Genomic DNA, 27,586 nt, shown 5'->3' with positions numbered 1-27,586 from the left:
CTTCGCACAGAAGAGGACCCGTTTCACACATCTAAACCTCAGGGAGTGTCGGTATGCGATCAGTCGCTCGAACGTCGATAAAAACATATATTTATTGTATTCGATCCAAGACGCCAGGGGAACAATGCAGCCAAGCCTGGCTCTAAATGTCACTCATGAGAGAAGACTGCCCATTTAATGTTTCCCAACATGTCCGTCACTACATGACCCCCCCCCCCCCCCCCTCAGAAATCGATATTAAACGACGGTGCACTTTTGTCTCGTTTTAATCCATTATTATACTTTAGCGCCCCACTACATACTGGGATTGCACAAGAGCTCGGCTTTCTGCTCCACCACTGATAAAACACAAAACGCAATCCCCACGAAGTAGGTTTTTTCCCCCCCGCATACTCTGCTAATTGACCGGTCTAAATGATGGATCCTCAAATATTGAACCCGACATCTGACCCAAATATTTAGAAAGGCCAATCCTTTGGAATTGACTTCGTTGACCCCACCCCACAGCAAACGCGCTCTGTGTTTGCCCCCAGATAGCTGTACTGGTTCCAGCTGCTTCTCAATCTATGGTTTGCCCTTGACCGTGCATACAGACTTTCAGCAGGTTTTTGTAAACTCCTTCCCTCCCCCCCCCCCCCCCCCCCCCCACATTCCCCAGAGCAAGAAGCAACAAGAAACACAAAAAACACAAAAAATGTTCTGTGCTGCACAGCACTGAACACTGAGGGCTATGCTGGGCCAAACAGGGAATCTCCATTTCGCAAAGGCCCCATATTGTGGGGGCGACATGGCTCAGGCAGTAAGAGCGGTCGTCTGGCAGTCAGAGGGTTGCCGGTTCGATCCCCCCGCCCGGGCTGTGTCGAAGTGTCCCTGAGCAAGACACCTAACCTAACCCCCAAATGCTCCTGACGAGCTGGTCGGCGCCTTGCATGGCAGCCAATCGCCGTCGGTGTGTGAGTGTGTGTATGAATGGGTGAATGAGAAGCATCAATTGTACAGCGCTTTGAATAAAGACGCAATATAAATGCCAACCATTTACCATTGTGAAAAATGACATTTCCCCTGCCATGTGGATTATAAAGGAGTTGATATAAAAAAAAAACATTGTGGAAGTATCAAAACACATAGTCCCTGAAATAAATCCAAACCATCCTCATGAAGGCAAGGTGAATTTAAACACGCTGGTAGGAGTGACATCATAACGAAAGGCGTCAGCACGGTCCACCAATCAGAGCGCTCGACAGAGACACAGTTGGAGCTAACCGGCCAATCAGAGCAGAGGTTCATTGACACGGATGAGCCTTAAAGGCACAGTCACTAAAACAGCCTGTTGCCGGTAAAGCTCACGAGAGAGGCGGGAGAATGTAAAACCGGACGGAGATCGTTTTTGGTATTGAAGACCACACAAACGTCGCCTTATGGATATCTGGAGCTAAAATAAACACTGAGAAATTGTGAGTGTATGTGAGAAGGGTTTGGCCCTACCCGGTGAGGTGGTGGTACTTTCTGAACCTTGAGGGCCTAGAACTGCTGGCTTTCCACCCTCGCCACACCTGCCCCACAGGTGAGAGAACAGTCTTGCCAATCATTCGCACTAATTAGCAGGGAGAAAAGAGCAGAATGTTCTTAACTGAACAATCTAACGCTGATGTCACAATCACCGGCTGGTGACTGAAAGCAATCTTATACGGACACGCAATAAAGCTGAAATCAAAACAAATATAGATCAAATCAAACAAAATGGTGGTGCGAAGACTGATGCTTAGTGCCTCACCATTGAAAATAAGAAACTTGTGAAACCCGGTTTTAGCTTTCAACCGGAAAAAGCAAACCTGAGAATAATGCACATCTTGACAGGAGATCTCCCCGATTTAATTAAGAGAAGCAGGAGGATGTGTGATGTTAATTAGGGACTTAAAAGGTAGGTAGGAAGGGCACGCTGTAATTATATACTGCATCTAGAGCAACAGGAACTCAAGTGCTTTGCAGCTTGAAAAACAACTACGGCAATCCATCAGGAGCATGGTTATCAGATCACTCACTCACTCACTCACTCACTCACTCACTCACTCACTCACTCACTCACTCACTCACTCACTCACTCACTCACTCACTCACTCACTCACTCACTCACTCACTCACTCACTCACTCACTCACTCACTCACTCACTCACTCACTCACTCACTCACTCACTCACTCACTCACTCTCAGCAGAATCGCACACAGATTCTCTCTCTCTCTCTCTCTCTCTCTCTCTCTCTCTCTCTCTCTCTCTCTCTCTCTCTCTCTCTCTCTCTCTCTCTCTCTCTCTCTCTCTCTCTCTCTCTCTCTCTCTCTCTCTCTCACACTCGCACTCACACTCACACTCACACTCACACTCACACTCACTCACACACACTCACACACACTCACACACACTCACCACACTCACACACACTCACACACACACTCACACACACACACTTTCAAACCCATTGTTCTGTCATGATCAAGGGATCGAGATATCACCAGAATGTGACCTCTGACCCCAAGCATGCTGGTGGTTCCAAGACACCGCAAGAGGGACAAGATATCTTTCACTTCACATGACCAAAGTCCAGCTTTAATGAGGGTGTAGGACCATCAGCATATGACCTTGTTTAGGAGTTACCAAACTACACACAGTGACTCATTAACCTGCAACTCCTCAACAGGCCGATTCTAAACGATCCCCCATCCCCTCGAAATGCACAAACTCACGATTGTGCATAAAATTATTTTACAAGGCAGACATCACAGAAAAGTTACTGCCCAGCAGATGTCTTGAAACACAGCAGATTTGTCCCTCCTTGAGCCAGTGACGGCTGATAATTACCGCCGTCCCCTTGGAGGCCAGCTCAGCGGTGTAAAGTGGAGTTTATTGGGACACTTTTTAATGACCATTTTATTACTGTTGAAACGAAGCTATTGCTCTATGATCTGGGGAATGAATGGAGATGGAATACTTTATGAAAATGTTCATTAAATGGAAACCCAATTAAAATAACACATCAACTTATCCGCTGGCTTATTTTCCATTAGTTCCGTTTTTTTTTTTGTTTTTTTTTCTTCATTTGGCCACCTGCAAAACTCTGAAACCTGTGGTTTAGGATCCTCTTGCTGTTCGTATTTTGACGAGTGGTTTCTGTTCTTGAATGCATAAACACTTGCACGCGCACACACACACACACACATGCTCACACACAGTGTCAAGGATAACTTACCCAAACACAAATAGAAGACACACACCTTACCCGTGGGGGGGGGAGGGATTTGCACCTCAAGCCCTGACCAATCAGCATCCACACAACACTGGAAGCTCCGCCCCTGATCTCCGTTACCTCGTCGTTTGGCCCCTCCCCCCGCGGGTCCGTTGAACATTAACGGGCTGAACAGAGTCCAGCGGTACCAGCCTGGCAGAAGGGTAATTACACCCACAGCGGGATTCAAAGATCACTGGAGCAGGATGATGACAACAGGGACGAGGGCTGTGTAATCACACGCAGGAGTCTGTAAGGAGGTCAAGAGCTGGGGGGGTATTTCACAAAGCAGGATAGTGCAGTTATCCTGCTAACTGGGTTGAGTAAACGAGCATACGGTGCCTTTAGCCACAGAGATGTACATGTGTGAGAGAGCGTGTGAATGCCCCACACGTGCACGCACGCACGCACGCACGCACGCACGCACGCACACACCCAGGGTGGGTTTCGAACTGGCAACCCTCCGACAGCCAGACGACTGTTCTTAGCTCCTGAACCAATGTCGCCGCTGTAAAACCCAGAACCGTCACCAAATCAGGAACATGGACTCAGGTAAAAAGAGCAGTTCAGGGGTTTACTCAGCGCAGTTAACCAGCTAAAATACCCCCACTCCAGCTAAACCTGGGGGCAACAGTATAGCTACGTGCATCTAATCTAGACACACATTACACAGTGTGTGTTAGATAACGACACATGCAGGCAGACAGACAGAGAGAAAGGCTAGTAGGCCTAATCACAATCTACAAGAGTACATTAATATTCATCCCAAACCAGTGTCAGTTCTCGCAAGATAATTTTTTTACATGAACGCAACATCGCGTGATTCTTCGTAGCACTCGCTCACCTCATTACATCCAATTCTGTGTAACGCGTCAAAATGAAGCAGAAGCAACGAAGCCAACACTCAAAACCACCAGGACTGTCGACAGATTCTTGCGTTCAACCTTGATGTCTAGCGCGGGTTCTACATAATAAGCCCCACTGCCAGAGGTGATGAATGTAAGGTTCGTGCGAGAGTCGTGTTTTGCCGGAACTAACGGGAGTGCAAGACTGCTCCGAACTACAGACTCCGGTCTCCGCGATTTGACATCCGAGAATGAAATACGACGTGCTCGAGCAAGGCACGCTGTAATCCGATTGGTCACGCCCAGTTTGAACGTGCGGATATTCAGTTAATGACAGTTGCAGCTTTGAAATGTGGTAGCAGACAGCAGAGAGGAGACTTATGGGTGATATATTATAGGGAAATATGACACCAAACTAGCCATCTAGCTACCTCCTGGGTGGTCTAACCCAACCGGCTGGCTAACCAGGCTAGCTACTGAGCTAACTACTGGGTGCAGGTCCCTGATTTTCACCCCAAACCAAATTCGGCACACTTGATTCAACTAATTAGTAGCTGAATAAGATGTCTATTGTTTGAATGAGGAGAGGTCCAGTTAATAAATTAAGTGTGCTTTCTTAGGGTAGAAGTAATGATCATCAGGAATGGGCTAGCAGGTCGCTAGCTGAAGAAGCACAATGACTTTAACAGAAAGGGATCAAGTTGCATTACGTTAGGATCATTTCACAGAAACCTTTATTGAATATCTTCTGGAGCAGTGTGGGGTTAAGGGCCCAAAAGCTGTGTGGATCTTATCATGGCTACACCGGGGTTTGAACCACCAACCTTCCGGGTCCCAGTCAAGTATCTTAGCCACTAAGCTACAGGCTATAAAGCAAGTTTTGATGGTGGTCACCACCTACACTTACATGATTTGTTTATCCAACCGTCACTTGTCTTACAATCCAGCAATTCACCCGACCAGTTACCGGTGGGTCTATATCAGGATGATTTCTCGAGCAGGCAGACACTGAAGAGGCAAGGAGATTTAGGACAGTTTGTGACACGAGTTAACTCAGGGCCCAGTGAGAAGCAATAAAACAACACACACACACACACACACACACACACACACACGCACGCACGCACTGCAGCTCTACATACACACACACACACACACACACACACATGCACTGCAGCTCCACACACACACACATGCACACACACAGGCACACACTCCCATATACACACACACACACACACAGGCACGCACACACACACAGGCACACACTCCCATATACACACACACACAGGCACGCACACACATACACAGGCATGCACATGCCTACAGGGGTACATCGGGGTCACCCACACACAGCTACCCTACAGCAGAAGTGGTAAATGGGAGAATATCGCGCGACTTCCCCAGGGAGAGAGAGGGAGGGAGCGAGGGAGGGAGCGAGAGAGAGAGAGCGAGCGAGAGAGGGAGAGAGAGCGAGAGCGAGAGCGAGAGAGGGAGGGAGAGCGAGAGAAGGAGAGAGCGCATCTTGGCTCATATTCCAACTCATTAGCATATAACGGGCTGATTCGCTCCTTGCCTGGGGGGGGGCGGCAGACGGAACAGACAGCGATTGTCTGAGGCTGACCCCACCTATCCCAGAATCCCCTGCATGATGTATGAGGCCCCAGAGACTCATCAGCACCGCTGCCTTCGGGCTCCACAGCATTACCATGTACACACTCCAGCTGAGAGAGGGCATTACCATGTACACACTCCAGCTGAGAGGGGGCATTACCATGTACACACTCCAGCTGAGAGAGGGCAGCATTACCATGTACACACTCCAGCTGAGAGGGGGCATTACCATGTACACACTCCAGCTGAGAGAGGGCATTACCATGTACACACTCCAGCTGAGAGGGGGCATTACCATGTACACACTCCAGCTGAGAGAGGGCAGCATTACCATGTACACACTCCAGCTGAGAGGGGGCATTACCATGTACACACTCCAGCTGAGAGGGGGCATTACCATGTACACACTCCAGCTGAGAGAGGGCAGCATTACCATGTACACACTCCAGCTGAGAGAGGGCATTACCATGTACACACTCCAGCTGAGAGAGGGCATTACCATGTACACACTCCAGCTGAGAGAGGGCAGCATTACCATGTACACACTCCAGCTGAGAGAGGGCAGCATTACCATGTTCACACTCCAGCCGAGAGAGGGCATTACCATGTACACACTCCAGCTGAGAGAGGGCAGCATTACCGTGTTCACACTCCAGCTGAGAGAGGGCAGCATTACCATGTACACACTCCAGCTGAGAGAGGGCAGCATTACCATGTACACACTCCAGCTGAGAGGGGGCATTACCATGTACACACTCCAACTGAGAGAGGGCAGCATTACCATGTACACACTCCAGCTGAGAGAGGGCAGCGTTACCATGTACACACTCCAGCTGAGAGAGGGCAGCATTACCATGTTCACACTCCAGCTGAGAGAGGGCATTACCATGTACACACTCCAGCTGAGAGAGGGCAGCATTACCATGTTCACACTCCAGCTGAGAGGGGGCAGCATTACCATGTACACACTCCAGCTGAGAGAGGGCAGCGTTACCATGTACACACTCCAGCTGAGAGAGGGCATTACCATGTACACACTCCAGCTGAGAGAGGGCAGCATTACCATGTACACACTCCAGCTGAGAGAGGGCAGCGTTACCATGTACACACTCCAGCTGAGAGAGGGCATTACCATGTACACACTCCAGCTGAGAGAGGGCATTACCATGTACACACTCCAGCTGAGAGAGGGCAGCATTACCATGTACACACTCCAGCTGAGAGAGGGCATTACCATGTACACACTCCAGCTGAGAGGGGGCATTACCATGTACACACTCCAGCTGAGAGAGGGAATTACCATGTACACACTCCAGCTGAGAGGGGGCAGTACCATGTACACACTCCAGCTGAGAGGGGGCATTACCATGTACACACTCCAGCTGAGAGAGGGCATTACCATGTACACACTCCAGCTGAGAGGGGGCAGTACCATGTACACACTCCAGCTGAGAGGGGGCAGTACCATGTACACACTCCAGCTGAGAGGGGGCATTACCATGTACACACTCCAGCTGAGAGAGGGCATTACCATGTACACACTCCAGCTGAGAGGGGGCATTACCATGTACACACTCCAGCTGAGAGGGGGCATTACCATGTACACACTCCAGCTGAGAGGGGGCATTACCATGTACACACTCCAGCTGAGAGGGGGCAGTACCATGTACACACTCCAGCTGAGAGGGGGCAGTACCATGTACACACTCCAGCTGAGAGGGGGCAGTACCATGTACACACTCCAGCTGAGAGGGGGCACGCAACAACACCGCCGTCCTCCTGGTGCATCGATCGCGCCGGCGTGAGCGTTTACGAGCCGGCTCGTTATGACACGCACTCGTGACACCATAATGAAGGGCAACGTGCAAGTCTGAGAGAGACAGAGAGAGAGGGGGAGAGAGACAGAGGGAAGGAGGGAGGGAAGAGGGACCATACAACACGGGGCTAAGAACAGAAAGAGTGAGGGGAATGATGGCTTGGTTCACCTCAGGAGGAGTGTGTGTGTGTGTGTGTGTGTGTGTGTGTGTGTGTGTGTGTTGTGTGCATGCATGGATGTCTCTGTGTGCGTTCATGGAGGAGCCCGGAGGCTAGAGATAGATATCATACACACTAATAGAAGTAAAATGGCCTCTTTCTCAGTCTCTTGCCCACACACCATCCCCCCACCACCTCCATCCCAGAGTGAGGATCGGGGGAAGAACTGAACTCTGGGAAGGGTAGCGGAAGGCCAGGAGGTCTGGGTGCAGAGGAGCCGTGATTATGCCCGCGCGAAGATCGTCGCTGAGCTCCGAGATTACCCATCAGCCCTAGAGCTCTCCAGAGAGACGGCAGGGAGAACAATTCAGCATCCATAATTAGCAAGAAAAAAAAAATATATATATATATATGAAATACAGCAAGGAGAGAGCACTCAACTGGGGATTGTCCATAAAAAAATACAATGAATGAAAAAATATTATTCAAATGAAGAAAAGGCATCGGCGGAGAGAGAAAATAAAAATAAAAAAAGCGACTCCAACAGCGATTAATCCCCCCATGAATGTCAAAATGAATGTCATCGCTTTTAGCCTTTTACACCAAACTCTGCCAGCAATCAGACAGAGCTCCCCGTCAGCAAGTGCGACAGCCATTTCAGACAGCAGGCTTCTGTCCGCAGCAGAGCAAATGGCAACTCAATCAGCGGTCTTGTTTTGGGATTAAAAATAATAATAATAACAATTTTTATGAGCTCCCCACCTAGAGCAGGGCTGCCCAACCCTGTTCCTGGAGATCTACGGTCTACGAAGCACAGCTAGAGATCTGCATTGAGCTGCTAATCAGTAGAGTCAGGTGTGCCGAATTAGGTTTGAGTGAAAACCTACAGGATGGTAGACCTCCAAGAGCAGGGTTGGGAAGCCCTGCTGTAGCCGTTAAGAGGCGTGCTTTGTTCGGGTTGAAGTGAAAACCTACAGGAATGTAGATCTCCGGGTACAGGGTTGGTTGCCACTGGATTAGACGAAACCGGAAAACAGACTCACTTGACTACATTCACCATCTCAAGACTGCAAGACCGTTTTAACCGCCCTATTAAAATGTGTATACGTACACACCAGCGGCTCATTTAAACGTCCGTCGGGGTTCGAAGAAAAACGGCATTGACCATGCTGGGGAGCCGTAACCCACCCTGAGCCAGGGAGAGGGCGGGAGCCCCCTCTCCAGCCCCCCCGACAGTTTATCCGCATTTCTCCGCATTGTTCCTTCCCGCCGCCCCCATCAGCTCGCGTTGTGGCCGTACGAACGCGGCACCGCCGTAAAACAGCTCTCGGTAAACTTTCCCGAAAAATAAATAAATGAAATTCTCATTCGCTTGGACATAAAGTTCCCGGGGCTTTAATCTCCGCTGCGCTTTCGCTGGCCGAGAGCGCGGGAACGCCGGCGCGTTTGATATTCACGGAGTCGAGCGTGACGAAAAACCCGCGTTTAATTCAATTAAGCCAGGCGCAGCAGCTCAACAACAAGAACGGGGCAAGGACACCGCACGGGTTCTTAATCACACCGATCTCGGCTGCGGCCGGATTCAGTACCGCAGCCTTCTCCCGGAAAACGAGGCCAGACTCTTTCTTTCCCGCCGGCTGGCCGTTAGGTAAGGAAGCCTCGTTTCCCGTGGAATTCCAGGCCTTTCTTCCCAACCCGCTGATCGTTAGGTACGGAAGAATGGTTTTCCATGGCATTCCAAGCCTTTCTTCCCAACCCGCTGATCGTTAGGTACGGAAGAATGGTTTTCCCGCCCACTCGCTAAGCGAGTTTTCCCCACTTCAGTCCGGGGATTTTCCAACGGATCATTAGTTATGGAAGACTTGTTTTCCGCGGGAGTCCATCGCGGCGCGAGGTAATGTTCAATTTCCATCTTGATAGAGGTTTTAATTTAGTGCGAGACCAAACGCGCATACCAATCACCGAGAGAACCTGGGATTCAGCTCAGAGAGAGGCAACCAAGCACGCAGCGTGCGCGAGAGAGAGAGGGAGAGAGAAGGAGAGAGGGAAAGAGAGAGAGGGAGGGGGAGAGGGAGGGAGATGGAGATAGAGGGAGAAAGGTTGAGAGAGATAAACAGATGAAGAGGGAGATGGAGACAAAGATGGACAGATGGAGAGGCAGAGAAAAAGAGATGGAGAGATTGACAGATATAGAGATAGAGGGATGGGGTAAGAGAAGAAATTAAGAGGTAGCAGAGGGCAAAAAGGAAATTAGGGTGAGGGGAGAGAGAGAGAGCGATAGATAGATAGATATAGAGAGATAGAGAGAAAGAGAGATAGAGAGATAGAAAAATGCACACTGACAAAAGGTACAGACTGTTTGCGCACAACCTGGTTTATTAGGGCAAACCTGGCAACCCAGAGTGAGTCGGCTGTACTCACGTACGGCACACAGGGGCGGAGTCAGAGGCACGACTCAAACAGCACAGAGATTTAGGAGACATGTTCTTCCCTCATACAACACAAACCTATCCACAGGGCCCCAATCCGAGGGACTGGGACTAATCACAGTCACAAACGCTGTATGGGGCAAGCTGCCACTCTCTGAGACACAAAACAGAAGGCGATAGACTTTATTGAACCCCGTGGGGTAATTTGTCCTCTGCATTTGACCCATCCTAGTCATTAGGAGCAGTGGGCAGCCACAGTGCAGCGCCCGGGGACCAATGTGGGGTTAAGATGCACTGATCCACACCGGGGCTTGAACCACCAACCTTCCGGGTCCCAGTCATGTACCATAGCCAGTACGCTACTAAAGTTGGTAACTGGCAACTGTGAGGGAATTTTTCACGGTCATAACCTCAGACAGTCACTAAGTAAAAGTCACCAACACTTAAATATATATAATAAATATAATGTATTAAACTGACTGACAGGCAAAGAGGGACATGGCTGTGTCTAATAGTTTTTTTAATAATACATTTCTTTTGTAACAATGACTACCTTTCATCGTTATAAATGGTTAGCATTAGCTAGCCATTATGTTCTTGGAGATTATTCTGTTGTTGTTCTTTTCTCTTGCTCGGTACAAGCCTGGGTGACACAAATGCGTGTTTATTATACCTACAAAGCCCACGGTTATTAATAGAGCTGAAATGAGAGAGAGAGAGAGAGAGAGAAAGAAAGAAAATTAGACCACAACAGAGGCGAGCAGAAGAGATGGCGAGAGAGAGAAAACAGTGAAACTGAGAAATTGAGAGCGAAGAGAACAGAGTAAATAGGACAGAGAGAGAGAGAGAGAGCAAATTAAAGAGAGAGGAAAGGGTGAAAGGTAGAACATGATCAAAAATTACAGAGAGAAACAAGAGGCGGAGAGAGAGAGAGAGAGAGCAAGCGGGTGTGAGAGAAAGAGAACCGGAGATTGAGTTGGCACACCTTCATTATGACACGACAACAAAACGCCGCACGGCACAGAAAACCATCAACCCCCCCCCCCCCCACATAACACAACACACAACACAAGGAAGAGGGGAAGAGAGAAAGAGAGGAGGGAGAGAGAGAGAGAGAGATAGAGAGAGAGGAGAGCATTGAAGGGCCAGGACATATTTGCCCGATTAGGCAGATTACACCGCACATGCCCTGACTTGCAGCAGTGTGCAGTCTGCGTCCAACCGTCTTCCATTAGCCCCCTCTTTCCCAGCCCCCCAGCCCCTAGCCCCCAGCCCCCTGTTCCCCAGCCCCCTAGCCCCCAGCCCCCTGTTCCCCAGCCCCCCAGCCCCCTGTTCCCCAGCCCCCCAGCCCCTAGCCCCCCAGCCCCCTGTTCCCGAGGCCCCAGTCCCCCAGGCCCCCAGTGCCCTCCCCAGTGCCCTCCCCAGGCTCCGCCCACACCCTCAGAAACCATGACACGACGATGAGCACGCCGCTCTGATTGGCCGCTCAAAGCCAGCAGGTTAGTGTGTCCACGGATGGCACCGAGCGGGGCTCGCCGAGATCCACAGAACCACCGCGGAGCCGACCCCTGACACAGCGCCGACCCCTGACACAGAGCCGACCCCTGACACAGAGCCGACCCCTGACACAGCGCATACTCACAGAGCCGGGCATTTTCCCCTTATTTCACTGGCACAACACTAAAGGCAGGGGCACAAAAAGGCAAATCGGAAAATATTAAGAAATATACAAAGGGTTATAACGGAGGGCTGCTCCCTTAAAAACAGGTTTGAAATATAAAAGGCAGAGAGGGACTGGGTTTAATGCTATAGTGACATGGTGAATACGATGGGAGCCTCCAATCATGTGCCGTGGAGGGTGGAGAGTGTGCAGGTTCACTCCAGCCTATCGCTGCTCCCGCTGATTACACTAATGAGCTCCCTCCCGTCTGGTAGAAGGTGTGATAATGAGAGAAATCAGCAGGTGTAGTGGCAGGTTGTCGTAAAAACCTGCAAGCTCTGCAATCTCCATGGCACCCGTGCTCTAGTGTGAAATAACCCTCGTATGCACACATACCGGCACACACACACGCACGGGCACACGCACGGGCACACGCACGGGCACACGCACGGGCACGCGCACGGGCACACGCGCACGGGCACACGCACACGGGCACACGCACACGGGCACACGCACACGGGCACACGCGCACGGGCACACGCGCACGGGCACACGCACGCACACGCACGCACACGGGCACACGCACACGGGCACACGCACACGGGCACACGCGCACGGGCACACGCACACGGGCACACGCACACGGGCACACGCACACGCACGCACGGGCACACGCACGGGCACACGCACGCGCACACACCCACTGTTGGTTTACGTCTGGTGCTCATTTAGTCAATGTTCAATTATTCATTTCCCCGCTGCAGTGCCATTTCAGCGGCTCGAGTGCATGCTCTGAGTGGCCCCGGCTGCCAGGCTGTCCTACCTCACGGGTTCAAAGGTCACAGCGCTGACATCAGCAGGGTGGTCCCTGTGGGGACCGGACCGGACAGAGACCCGCATGGATAACGGCTTTATTAAAGGAAGGCAGGGCAGTGAGGGGACTCCAGCCAAGGACTTTTCCCAGCAAGTGAAACAGTCGGGGGGACAATGTGCAATAGTTAGTCTCAGTGTAGAATAGTCAGTCTCAGGGTGCAATGGTCCGGCTCAAATCCGAAGATCCCACCGTTTCTAAGCCCCCCGGAGCCAGGGCACCAAGTATCCGTTTCCCAAAATCCATCCGGCCACGGTGGATTCCTCAAAACATTTACATTTACCAGCACACCACAGGACCAGTGCTGGGTTAATCCACACACCCACACAGAGCCCCACACACACACACACACAGAGCAGGACACACATACACACACACACACAGAGCAGCACACACACACACACAGAGCAGGACACACACACACACACACAGAGCAGGACACACACACACACACACACAGAGCAGGACACACACACACAGAGCAGGACACACATACACACACACAGAGCAGGACACACATACACACACACAGAGCTGCACACACACACACAGAGCAGCACACACACACACAGAGCAGCACACACACATGCACACACACACACACACACCAGTCCTGACAGTGCAGCTGTTCCAGCCATCAGCGGGAGCTCAGCGAGCAGCCCTGCACACACGAGGAGCATCCCCCCCCCCAACCCGTTCCCCCTGGAGCCCCCCCTTCCCCCACGGGACGCAGGAAGACAGGGCCATTTTAGGCCAGCCAAGGCGAACAGGCCCTGCCCCGATTAGATTTCACAAAACAAGCATGTCGCAGACAACTGGGTAAACAGCACAGAGCCCCACCTGTTTCTGCGCTGCAGGGGATCATGGGTAACGGTCACCTTCCTGACCCCCGCACAACCGTTAGTGTCGTAACGCGCCGCCCGCACACTTAAAGGACATGCGCGCACACACGCGCGTACACACGCGCGCGCACACGCGCGCACACACACCAGTTTTCCTCTCACCAGCTCTAACATTTTTTTCAGTGACTTTTTTTGTTGTTGTCATTTTACAGTTACTTCTGAGACACTGTCTCCACCCATCATTTCTGGAAGTCAGGGGGTCCCAAACAGGGGGCACAGAGGCCCAGGGTCTCCCTGCGCCCAGAGACAGGGCCGGTCCCCCCCCACCCCACCCCCCACAAAGAAGACAAACTGACGCGGTGACCTGTGTTTGGCACGCTACTTTCATTCATCACTCCCCCGACCCGCCCTCCTCTACACACTGGAGTGAAAATAAAACAAGAGCAGGGGAGAGCGGGAGAGAGCAGGGGAGAACGAGAGAGAACGAGAGAGAGCTCTCTCTGCCCATTAACACACTGGGGCCCCTCTCTTCCCCTGCCCATTAACACACTGGGGGCCCTATCTCTCCACCTGCCCATTAACACACTGGGGGCCCCTCTCCACCTGCCCATTAACACACTGGGGGCCCCTCTCCACCTGCCCATTAACACACTGGGGCCCCGCTCTCTTCCCCTGCCCATTAACACACTGGGGCCTCTCTCTCCCTGCCCATTAACACACTGGGGCCCCTCTCTCTCCCTGCCCATTAACACACTGGGGCCCCTCTCTCTCCCTGCCCATTAACACACTGGGGCCCCTCTCTCTCTGCCCATTAACACACTGGGGCCCCTCTCTTCCCCTGCCCATTAACACACTGGGGGCCCTCTCTCTCCACCTGCCCATTAACACACTGGGGGGGCCTCTCCACCTGCCCATTAACACACTGGGGGCCCCTCTCTCTTCCTGCCCATTAACACACTGGGGCCCCTCTCTCCACCTGCCCATTAACACATTGGGGCCCCTCTCTCTCCCTTACCATTAACACACTGGGGGCCCCTCTCTCTCCCTTACCATTAACACACTGGGGGCCCCTCTCTCCCAGCCCATTGACACACTGGGGGCCCCTCTCTCCCAGCCCATTGACAAGCTGCGGGCCCGTTGAACACCCAGAGCGCGCTCACAGGCCGGCTAATGAGCAGGCAGCCGAGTGGAAACCCTCCGCTCCAATCAGTCCCCCTCGCCCGCCCGTTGCCTCTCCTGATGCAAGCCTTTCAGGGGTCTGGCTCAGGTCCGCATACGCTCTCCGTATGCAGCGAGACTCATGAATACAAAGATGGTGATTAACCAAACGGCCAAGCCTGCTCCCCGTTTTCCGTATTCTCGCCGGGCATTTCATTTCTTTTGGAAAGCGTGCGCAAAAAAATAAATAAATAAATAAATAAATAAATAAAATAAAAAACTCAGGAGTTTATTCAAAGTTGCGTCGTTTGGAAATTCACTTCTGGCACGGTAAGATGGGCGGTTTCTAATCAACGTCCGGCTCAGTCACTGCGTCACCAAAGTGCACCAACAACCAAACGGGAGGCCTAATCGCTCATTTAACCGGCCTCTCACTCTCCATACGCGCTGCCCATTAAACCTGAAGTCATAACCCAACAGCAGCAGCATCGTATACATTAACACGCTCTCTCAACGCACAAAAAAAGGCCTTTAAAACAGTGTGACCATTTATTTCTTCATTTATTCATTCATATTTAAACAGCACATTCAGTATCATTAGCGGTAATGGCGGATATGCATCGGCGGATCAAAGCACTCCATCGCGTTTGTACGCCAAGCGTCACCTGGTGAATATGCAAGCAGGGCTGACGCCGCAGAAAGATGCCTTTTCCAGCCGAGATTACGCCCCGGATCTCAGCCGCCACGCACAGCAGACGAGCACGGCGGGGTCTTAACAGGAACTTAATAAAAAGCTTTTCAAAAGGATAACATTTCCACTACGTTAGAAACCCGAAGTCTTGGCCCGTAAAAAACAGATTAAAAGATTATGCGGTGGAAACAGCTGCTTTTCATTTGCCATCCCCGACGTTATCCAGATTTGTGTTCGAGGAACAGGAGCGGTGAACGTCCACTGGATGAGTTAATGCGCGCTTAAACACGCATCTCCGGTACAAATTGCGCATGAAACAGATTTAGAGTTATGCATTAAAATGCACGCAAAAACATCCAATGATCCACTGATGCCAAAGAAAGCTAGACGCGCAGGACAGCTGCTTCGCATTTCAGACATAATGCCCGAAAATATGGGCCCGCTCCTGAATCTGGCATCGCTGCAGTTAGGCTGGGACTGAATCGAAATTCGTCCTTAACCCTGATTAACAACGCAAGAGTTATTTTTCTCCGCCCAAGAGCAGCTTGCCGAGTGCAGCAATAACTCACGTGAAGTGGAGTGTGTGGGGTGGGGGGGGGGGGGGACGCTCCTGCTTACTGACAAAAATCAAAATGGAGCCCTAATTTAGAGTGAATACAGGCCCTGCTAACAAGCAGCAGTGGTCATGCAGATGTGTGTGTGTGCGTGTGCGTGTGTGTGAGTGTGTGTGTGTGTGTGTGAGAGAGTGCGTGTGTGTGTGTGTGAGAGTGTGTGTGAGAGTGTGTGAGTGTGTGTGTGTGTGTGTGTGTGTGTGTGTGTGTGAGAGAGTGTGTGTGAGAGTGTGTGTGTGTGTGTGTGTGAGAGTGTGTGTGAGAGTGTGTGAGCATGCGTGTTTTTTCCGAAAAAATTCAAAAGGACTCCTAACTGGCAAATTACCACTAAACACCTTTGATTGGGAAATCAATCGCAACAGTTCAGGTTTCCATGGAAACGGACGGTGCTGAGATTCCGCCCTCCGCCGGACGGACGTAGGTCGTGCGACTGGTTCGGTCTCGGGAGGATAATATTCTCATCCTCGCAGGATGGGCCCCCGAGATCGATTTTCTCTCAGCCCGGCGTGTCCGTCATTCCGGGACGTCCCGGAGCCGACAGCAAGAAAACGAGTCAGCAGCGTCCGCTTCCCGGCCTCCGATCCCACCAGACTCCGCCGCCGCGGGGAACCGGCTGCCAATCAAACGCAGCAGGTAAACAGGGCCAGAAGATCCAAACCGTACGGGGCCGGGGGGGGACGTGGGGGGGACGTGGGGGGGGGACGTGGAGCAGGACGCGGAGCAGGACGCGGAGCGGTGACCGAAGGAGGTTGCAGGTTCAAATCCCAATCAAAGAAATACTATCCATCGCAGTTCAGCCGGTCTTTGGCGACGCGTTTATCACGCACGTCTCCATGACGATAAACATGCGGTGTACCGCGCGGCTCTCGTCTGAAACCGGCCCCGTCGCCAAACCGTGGGCTCTCTCTCCCTCTCTCCCTCTCTCTCCCTCTCTCTCCCTCTCTCTCCCTCTCTCTCCCTCTCTCTCCCTCTCTCTCCCTCTCTCGCCTCTCTCCCTCCCGCGCGCCTCTCTCTCGCGCGCGTTTCTCTCCCACGACCGCAGACTCACCGCCGAACCGAGGAGCCGTGCTGCTTGGCACAGAGCCGCCACCCTGAAGAGCCACTTCTCACGTAATAACACAATCATTCCCGCCAGGCAATTCATCTGCGTCAGCACTTAATACCGCGCAGTCAGAGCGTCCGCTACGAGAGGGAAACGACGACAACAACGCGTTTCCCCCCCGGCTGAACACACCACACGACACGACACACAAACTGTCCCGTGAAACACTGCAAACGACAGCCATCTCACAGCACCAACACGCCGACACGAAGAATACAAACCTTTTCAGCCTTTCCTAGTTCTACATTTTACCTAAGGCAAAGGTTTTTACAGAAACACCAAAAAAAACCATTTTCCTCTTGGAAACGAAAAGCACCAGAGCGAATGGCAAGTTAGAGAACCTTTACTGAAACATATATAGTCCCTAACCCTATGTTGTGTCTTTATGGTAAAAAAGAAAACATAACAGAAAAGCACTGGGTAATAATGAGGAGAGTGAGTGTGATTGGTCGAGCAGTGCCCGGCTAACACATTAAAAGGAGACGACGACTTCGGATCGATACATATTTGTGATCAATTTGCACATTTTCTGGATCCTACCCTCGATTATCTCGGGGGGATTCGGGTTCGAAGGCGGCGCTGAAATAAGGCCATCGATCTCCCGTCACGGAGAAACCGGGAACCCGTCGTAGACGAGGTCGCATCTGAAAAGGGCTTGTTAAATAGTACATCCCAGGTTCAATTTGGAGCTAAATGGCGCTATTAATACGGGCCTGTCCGGCGCTGCCGCCCGGCGCTAATGAGAGACCGACGCCGGGGGGACGTGAGCGAGAGACCCCAGTCTATTACCGCACCCCCGCGTTCGCTTTTAACCCATAAATAACAAATTAGCCCTAATTTCACCTCTCGATCACAAAACGGCCCTTAGCGGACCTCTTAACGAAATATCGGGACGCCATCGCTGCTGCCAACGCATTTTTTTGCCAACGCATTTCTGCCAAGAAACAAATAAAAGGAAGGAGATTTGAGCACACACCCTGCTCTCCTACCACTCCTCCACTCCTCCTCCTGCTACAAAAAGCCCTTTCAATCCCTCAGACCTATTAGCCAACAATCGATGGGAGCTCCGTTTACACCGGCCAAAGAGCCCGGGAACAAAGGAGGGAGAACCCGCGGATCAGGTTCCACAGAGAGGGAGGGAGAGAGAGAGAGGGATGAGTGAGAGGGAGAGAGGGATGAGTGAGAGGGAGAGAGGGATGAGTGAGAGGGAGAGAGGGATGAGTGAGAGGGAGAGAGAGAGGGATGGAGAGAGAGAGAGAGAGAGAGAGAGAGAGAGAGAGAGAGAGAGAGAGAGGGTGGGAGGGAGTGAGAGGGAGAGAGAGAGAGAGAGGGAGGGAGGGAGTGAGAGGGAGAGAGAGAGAGAGAGAGGGAGAGAGAGAGAGAGAGAGAGAGAGAGAGGGAGGGAGTGAGAGGGAGAGAGAGAGAGGGAGGGAGTGAGAGGGAGAGAGGGAGTGAGAGGGAGAGAGAGAGAGGGAGGGAGTGAGAGGGAGAGAGAGAGAGAGAGGGAGGGAGAGAGAGGGAGAGAGGGAGGGAGTGAGAGGGAGAGAGAGGGAGAGAGTGAGAGGGAGAGAGTGAGGGATGGAGTGAGAGGGAGAGACAGACAGAGAGACAGAGAGAAGAACAAGTGTGTGGTTGAAATTCTTTCAATGAAGGAGAGAGAGAGAAGACAGAGAGGGAGAGTAACCAGAAACAGAGAGAGTGTGAGAGAGAGAGAGGGAGAAAGAGTAAGACAGACACAGCGGTAGTGAGAGAGAGAGAAAGAGGGAGAGACAGAGACAGCAAGGGAGTGAGAGAGGGAGAGAAAGAAAGAGGGAGTGAGAGAGCCTGAGACAGAGACAGAGACAGAGACAGAGACAGAGACAGAGACAGAGACAGAGACAGAGACAGAGACAGAGACAGAGACAGAGAGAAGCACTCTTTCGCCAATCCCTTCCCCAGAGCAGAGACAGGAGCTGGTCCTCTCAGGGAGATCTGTCTTGTGGTTAAACCAACAGCAGGCATGACGGAGGGCAGGCTGGGGGGGCTGTGTACGGGGAGGAAGGGGGGTTGCGGGACCAGTTCAGGCCGTGGCCCCACGGGGGCGGAGGGAGAGAGGTTGTTCAAGTCCCGAGCTTAAGCTTAAACTCGAGACCCGTCCGATGCCCGCGGACGTCTCCACGCTCCCGGCCAATCGGACGCGAGACCTCCTGCGTGGGGAGACCGTGCGCCGCGTGACTTCATGGCGAGCGCATCGCGAGGGAGCCGCGGCCTTCAGCTCAGCCCGCCGCGGACAGCGACCGGCGGGCCCCGTGCGGGCACGAGGGGCCCGCGATACAGGGCCAGGGGCCGGGCGCCTTTAAGCCCCGCCGGGGCTTCGGCTCACGCCCACAGAGGCCTCGCGTCACGGTAACGGCGTTCGGCAGACGCTCTCATCCAGAGCGACGTACAGCCCATTAAACTACGCAGGCGCCGACTGCATCGCTCCAGGGGGAGGATTGTCTCCTGCTCAGTCTAATCAACTGTACGTCACTCTGGATAAGAGCGTCAGCTAAATGCCAATAATGTAATGTAATGTAAGCAGGAGACAATCATCCCCGTGGAGCAATGCAGGGTTAAGGGCCTTGTTCAAGAGCCCAACGGCTGTGCGGATCTTACTGTGGCTACACCGGGATTAGAACCACCGACCGTCATGTACCTCAACCACGATGCTACAGGCCTGAGAGAACGCTTGGTCGATCCGTCCACGGAGGGAGACATAGCCAGGATCTTTGGTTTTGTTTGCGCTGTGCTGCTGCGACTCTCCAATTACTCACTGCCGTGTGCTCCTCTTCCTCCTCCTCCTCCTCCTCATCTTCCTCATCCTCCTCATCCTCCTCATCCTCCTCCCAGTGCACCGACAAATCAAATCAATTTTATTTATAAAAGCACTTTTTTTTTTTTTTTTTTTTTACAGAGAAACAGAAGGAATTAGGCAAAACAATTTTAATTGGTCTGCCGGCAAGATGCGCGGAGGAAACTCTCGCAGTGAGAGAACAGCTCAGCTCACCGCACCGTAAGGTGCAAGATCACAAATACGCGATTAGAACAGAATTCATTAACCGATGATTCCAACGCTGATGTCACAATCAGAGAGACAGCAGTGGAGTTCTAGAACAGCGACGTCACACTGTATGTTTGTTTTATATGTTGGTGTTCGTCTGAAGCGCAGGGGCTGACCGTCAGTCCTACGGAAGAACAGAGTCCCTGGCGGTCACGGTTTTCCCCGTTTTCGTTCGTTCTCCTCCCCGCTCCCCGCCCCTCCGGACGAATGAAGCCTTCCCCTCTCGTTATTAAGCGGTTGCCGCATCCATTACGCCGGCACGCCGGTTCGACGTTATCGACCGGTGTGTTTCACCAGGAGGAGAGCCGCCTCGGGACACAGAGGGAGCGGCTCTGAGGGAGAGAGAGAGGGAGGGAGGGAGAGAGGAAGAGAGAGAGAGGGAGAGAGGGAAAGAGGGATCGGGCAGGCGAGGGAGCAGGGGGACCTCTGAGGGAGAGAGGGAGGGAGAGAGAGAGAGAGAGGGAGAGAGAGAGGGAGAGAGAGAGGGAGAGAGGGAGAGAGAGAGGGAGGGAGAAGAGGGCTCTCAGGTTGGGTCCCAGCGATTTGGCGGCCGTGGTGATTGGGCCCCGCCCACAGGGGCCATGTGGCTCGCTCCGTCTCTCACAGCGAGAGAGTCAAGGGCACCTCATCACACCTGTCCTGAGCTGGGGATGGGGGGGGGCGTCCCTTGATTAGGGCTTATTACCCACACACCCTTCAAGAACCTTCTTCCCCCCTCCTCCTCTTACTTGCTCGCTCATTCACGCACTCTCTCTCTCTCTCTGGCCGTCTCTCGTTTTATTGCAGGAATTAATGAGACAAACCCGGAGCAGAGTTATGAATTCCCAATGAAGCCGGGATGAAGGTGAATTTTTTTTTTTTTTTTTTCTTTCAGCCGGGTTTTCCCAACTCGACGGCACGCTCCTTGAACCCCAACCCCAACCCCAGCCCCACCCCACCCCGGACCCAAAACCCTCCCACTACGCGACTGAAACCATCTGAAACCAGGACGCCGGTTCTGCTGGGATCCAAATGAATAACTTCCACAGCGGAACCGACGCACAGAGGCCCAGGAAGACGAACGCAGAAGCAACTGAGGGGCTTCAATTATATATAGTGCCTTACATAATGTACGACGCAGCCATTTTTTTTAATCTTCTTCCTACAATTAGGAAAAACGAAATATGAATAGGCAGATAAATCCTGCCGCCATTAGGTTCAGCTCGATTTCAATTGTTTAATGAGAACTAGCAATAATACATTGTATTAATAACCCCCTAATGTCCACATACAGTATAAATCAATTCCATATCTCCTGCCGTAATGCGTGCACTGTGATGCACGTTGCATTTCACAATCCGCACTTGGAAAATTACATGAAACAAAATGATAAATATAAAATAAAAAGTGCTGACGACAGATTACAGCCCAACCCGGTCGACTACAGAGAATGTACAGAGCAGCTCAGAGACGCTAAAGGGACCGACAGCCTGCTCATTGGACAATTTAAAAAAAAGACCAAGAGTGCTGATTGGACATCGAGGAGGACCAAAACTCTTGATGATTGGACATTCATCGGAGGACATTAGTCGCGAGTCTGCCAGTTGGACATCGAAAAGGGCCGAAGAATCCGTTGATTGGACATCGAAAAGGAGCGAGTGTGCCGATTGGTGGTCTGCCCAGGACCAGGGCACCGTGTTCTGCGCCTTCCCCCTCTCTGGGGGGGGGGGGGGGGGGCGATTGTGGGACAAACGTTGGGTGAAGGAGAGGGAGCCCCCCTGCTGATTCTCCCACCATCTGCCCCGATCCGGATTTAGATTTAAATAAATAAAAATTTTAAAAATGAAACGCCCCTCCGCTCACTCGCTCCTCGCTCGTCCAAGCGAAAGGGCGCTGGGGTAACCCGCAGCATTTAGAAAAACATACCCTGGGGCTACGGATTCAAGGCTGCTGTACCCAAAACCGACACCGGGCTTTCCCCCCCTAAATTATTCACAAGGTCATCCAGTTCTAGCCAATTAAACCGAGCTTTAAATTGAAAGAATTTCAACCACACACTCATCTTTCATGGACACACACACAAAAAAAAAACGATGTTATGTCCCCTATTCTTTTCTTTCTCTCTCCCTCTCTCCTTCGCTTTTTGGTCCTCCCTTCTACTTCTCATTATCTTTCTTTCTTTCTTGCTTCTTAAGGCACTAAATCCCACAATCGGCAGACGGAATCCGTCTATAGCCAGAGGGTGAAACACACCCATGGGCTGCCAGAGACCAGCACTCCAAAATGGGGCATCTTTCCTTTAGCAAGGCCTGATTCACAACACCCCATCCACCCCCAAAAAAAACCTCCGCAGCCATCTCCACCTATTCCATAGTACGGCCCGTAGACAGTCACAATTATTTGGGGAGGAAATATCCCTCGTTTTGTTTCGTGTCAAAAGTTGAAATGCAAACTAAGGCTGGTTTGTAAGTCAGATAGCCTGCATTTGGCTACGCTGTATGTCTCCTCTTGTTAACGTTTTACCGTCCTTAATGTAGTCTACATGATTCCAGTTTTTCGTCATTAAATTTCAGAGAATAATTTAGTTTGTTCAACTCCGTGCTAAGTAGGCCTGTTAAAAAATAAATTAAAATAAAAAAGAAGAAATGAGAGATTTAGTCATATTAGGCCGCTGGCGGTTTGATCATACAGGAAGCAGTCGTCCCGTCACAGCGTATGGTAGCTTACAACTGTGCACTCTGCCGTCAGGTAAAAGTCCACAAGTTAAAACAAGGTTACGTGAACAGGTGTGAACAGAAAGTGTAGTTTGAAATCCGCGCCCATCTTTGGTGATATTTGTAAAGGAAGCCTCTATAGACGATTTAGAGACATAACGACACACGATATTCAACTCCTGTTTTGTATGCAAGTCTTCGGCGCGCAATGCCTTCTGCCATAGACGTCCACACGTTTCACATCTAAACTAAACAAACAAGAATATGTATTCTCTCCGTCTAGCCTAATGACGCCAATAAAATGGGCGGACACATCAAACCCAAGTCAAAACGCCAGGACAACAACGGGTAGAATTTAAACTAAGCATGCCTTAACTGACAAGGCAAGTTTGTCATGTCGAAACGAATATCCTCATGTTCCACACCTACACTATATGGCAAGCTACTTGCACAAACCGTGTCCAGGGGCGAGACCTACACCGACCCGGCAACAAGCACCCAACGTACGGTCTGACAGCTCACCCCTTCCAACCGCTTGATTTATGACTGGACCTTTTCGTAATCACTCGCCTGCCCCGTACCCCTCTGCCTGTCGGAGAGAGCCTTATCCGGCAATCACCTAATGAGAATTCTCGGCGTATCTCCACCGTTCCAGCTGATATACGCGTCGATTAGACGCAGCTGATACACCGTTAGCGAGATGCCTTCAGCTTGGAGTTCAATTTATCATCATTAATTAGCTTCTATTCTACAGTAGCCCACATGTGGAGATGAGGCATGGGTTATATACACAGAAGCGTAGCCTATTGGATATCCGATACATCGTCAGCAGATCTGGATAATGCTCAAGTTGTTACCATACATACCATAAACTCATGGCCTATCCTTCACTAAATGCATACATTTTTACACCTTTCTGTTTTAATGAACACACCATGAATGTGTCAAAAACAGACTGTAACACTGATGTTTTGCACACTAAACAATAAATAAGAAACTTCAGCAGTTGGCAAAACACCACGCACTCCTCTCTCCCAAAATTAAGCAAAATGAACTCTGCTGTCACATGAATGGTTACGTTAGACAAAAATGAACGGTTAGCTAGGGAAATGGTTACAGTGGAACGACCGCTTGTTTTTGAACTTACTGTGATTTGTTTGTTTTTTGTTGGTTTCAGCACGCAAACTTTTGCAGCCGCCCTCTGAACCTATTGTGGTTCGTCGTAATACAAGACAATGAATTGTTGCAGTGTGGGTTTCGCTTTTTAACTAACGTCATCTTAAATGTGCCTTTCGTCTCCTCGCTTACAGGGAGTGCGCGGCGTTCGCCGTTTACAGAGCCGAAGCGTGTGTTAAACAATTAGCCTACCATAACCAAAACCTAGCGCGACTTTACTTGTGTTCAAAGAATCCGTGTGCCGCAAGACTCCATTGAGCCCGGTCTCAATTCTCTTGTCCGACTAAAAGAAAAACAACCACAAAAAATGAACCCAGACGGCGAACAGCCGAAAGCTGACGAGGAACTCCACTCAAATTCCAGGCTTCATTTTCTCTCCATTAGCATGTCAGGCCGAACCGTACATTCTCGGCAACCTCTCAATCGTAAAAAGAAAGGGCTAAAATGCTAGCTACTTGTACAGAGCGCTAGCTTTGAGTCACGCATAGCATACACGTCGAGCTTCTGCGAACAAAAAAAACATGCACTCGCAGGAAAGAAAAAAACATAATCGCTCACTCACCTCTCTTTGTCTGCGGGTTTGATCAGCCACAGAGAAAGATTCTTCCACGTCTCCGTGTGAACTAAGCTAGCCTTTCACAATGCCACAGTTACTGGAGCATTTGGGCGCCTTGCCTCGCTTTCTTCGAACGGGGCTGGCTGCTCTGCTCAACGCAGGCTTGCGTTGCGGACTGGTGTGAGAAAGAAATGTGAGACGCTTCGGTCTTATTTCTGCAAGAGCGAAAGCATAACAATCGCTAGAGGGCGACACACAGCGCCGTCACAGATTTAACCATTTGTGCACACCACACAAGAGTGTTTTCCACTATGTAACCCATATCCTTATATCCAGTCCTCTCCAACACCAATCGAGCTTCTTGTGTGCTGTAAACATGTCCAAAATAATTGTTTCGGTTTAAGGAGGAATCTGCTATTTTACTGCAATTGGACAGCCTGCGGGTTTATGGGCTAGATTTTTGAAGACTTTTACAGGGGCAAAATAACACCACTACATTACATTGCAGTCATTTAGCAGACGTTTTTATCCAGGGCGACGTACAATAAAGTGCAAATCAAACCCAGGGACAAGTGCATTGGGGTAGCTAGAGGAAAGCACAGTTCCGAACAACGCAATACTCATTGGAGCCACCCTATAGCATTTTAGAAGATTGCATCAGTAGGATACAATTTGATGTGAAAGATTTAAATCATGCTTGAATAATCCTTGCCAGTATAAATATCTTAATTTCCTGAACTAGTAGGCCTGGGAGTGAATACGGAGGAGGCTATCTCCTGAAAAAGATTGACTATAGGAAAGGGTTGCGTTTAATCCCACGTGCTCATCACTTATTTAGGGATTAGAGTGGTATACCGTGTGAGTGCATCACAGTGAACGAAAAGAGGAACACCAGAACCAGTTTCTCTCTCTGGTTGAAACCGAACCCCGCAATCCCAGTCACTTCCTGTTTGAAGTCCACCGTATCAGGCGACGAACGATCCCGAAATCGATGTGACACTAATGGGCGCGCGCTCCGGATTTTGCTGCCGTAACTGCCGTAAATGACAAGTTTCTGGTACTCTTTCTCCCTTTCCAAAATTATTTACGATGCCAGGATTAAATTTGCATGCGCATTGCCTGCCCCCAAAACAGAATCTCGACTCGCACTTTATACCTCGCACCTATTCCGTTCCATCTCTAGTTAGTCCACCCGTTTTTGTCAGTTCGTATCTATGTCAATTCTCTGTCCTGTTTTATGCATAAAACATGCACGGTTGCATTAAAGTAAATGTAACTGCCAAATTTGAAACAATAAAAGTAAGTATGAAAGTAACAAAAAAAAAGTCAACATACGTGGGGCCACCACATTATCTGCAAAACAGGGTTTTTAGATTAGATCTCCATTTTTACATTTAACATTTTTTCGTCATTTGGCAGACGCCTTTAATTCAAAGCGACTGGAATAATTTATGGTTCTTCTGCAAGTTAAAAGCATCAAATCCATGAATAGGAAAACACGCACGGAGAGCTGTTCTAAACAAAAAGACAATAGTCATCGTCAGTGCAATTTTCCCCACATGCAATATGCTTTCTGATCGGACGCTATGCACCGCATTACACTACGTACATTAAAGGCATTTGGCAGACACAATTACCCAGAGCGATGTCCAATAAAGTGCATACCCATAACCAGGGAAAGAGCGCGCTGAAAGACCCTAGAGGGAAGTACAGCAACAAGTGCTAGGAATGACCACCATGACCATAAATATAAGGACTTGGACCTTGTAGACGAGGTGGTTGTTCTGTGCCAATCGCAGAGCAATGGGCGCAGAGTGGGGGGAACGTCCAATCACGGTGAAGGTTCGATCAGGTATGAAAGGGAACAAGCAGGTGCATTTCTTTCTCCAAAGAAATGATAATTATAATAATGATTATTCTTTGCATTAATATAATGCTTTTATCACACACAAAGTGCTTCATAATGATGAGGGGAAAACTCACCTCAACCCCTACCAATGTGTATCACCCATGTGATGCAACGGCAGCCATTTTGCATTGTCAATGCTCACCACACATTAGCTGAGGCGGAGAGGGGGAGATCAATTATTTAGTCAATTAATTTGGGAAGTTGGTGGCAAGTTAGGGAATGATCAGGTAGCTCTGTTCTTTCATGTTGGCTCCATGACGACCGGTGTGTTTTTTGTTTTTTTTGTTTTTTTTAAAGAAAAGATGACTGGTGGAATTTTAATGTTTCATAAATCACGAAAACATGTCCCGAGGCTCTACTGTTGACACAGTTGGGATTGGCTGAGAGATCCTGTTCACTTCATAATGCACTTTGACCTCTTATCAAGCCCTGGTTTCCGAAGAGGACCGTGGAAAAGCACTCACGGTCCCCCTTCACTTAATGCAGGATTACCTCGCTCTGTAAAAGAAAGGGATACATCGACAGATAAATTCAGCTTTCGTTTTTTCATTTTTTCGCCTTCGGGCCTGGCATTCGCAGAAGAATGCGTCGCGCGCCGTATGAAATATTAATGCCTCTCCGCTCCGCTCGCAAACAAGCTTTAGTGCACCGCCCCTTTCCTACTACATTACAAATCAATTAATGCAGCCGGTGGACGTATTTCTGAGCCCGGGGAGTGCCGTACCGGGGGGCGGAAATGCGCGGAGCGAGTGTTAAAACCCCACGATCGTCTCAGGAGCGGAACATCGGTGCGCGGTGTACATTCGCCTCTCCTCATCCTTGAGTTCTGTTGCTGAATGGCAGCGGATAAGATGAGTCATGCGTATTGGCCGGCTATCTTTGTGAAAAGCTTTTACCATCGGAGGTGGACATGGTCGCTGCGGGGGGCGGGGGGCGGGGGGCGGGGGGGGGGGGTTGTTTGCTTGAACAGAGCGAACCTTTAGTGCTCCACTCCTTTATTGAGAGGTGGTCGGTCACTATTGATTTACGGGGAATGACTTTAAACTTCAAACCTTTTCTTATTATTATTTTTTTCTGCAGCGCTGTTGACAGACTTG

The sequence above is a fragment of the Conger conger genome, chromosome 3 (genome assembly GCF_963514075.1).
Source record: "Conger conger chromosome 3, fConCon1.1, whole genome shotgun sequence".
In the NCBI taxonomy this organism is placed as follows: Eukaryota; Metazoa; Chordata; class Actinopteri; order Anguilliformes; family Congridae; genus Conger; species Conger conger.
The sequence above is the reverse complement of the archived record's forward strand: the minus strand, read 5'-3'. Positions refer to the sequence as shown.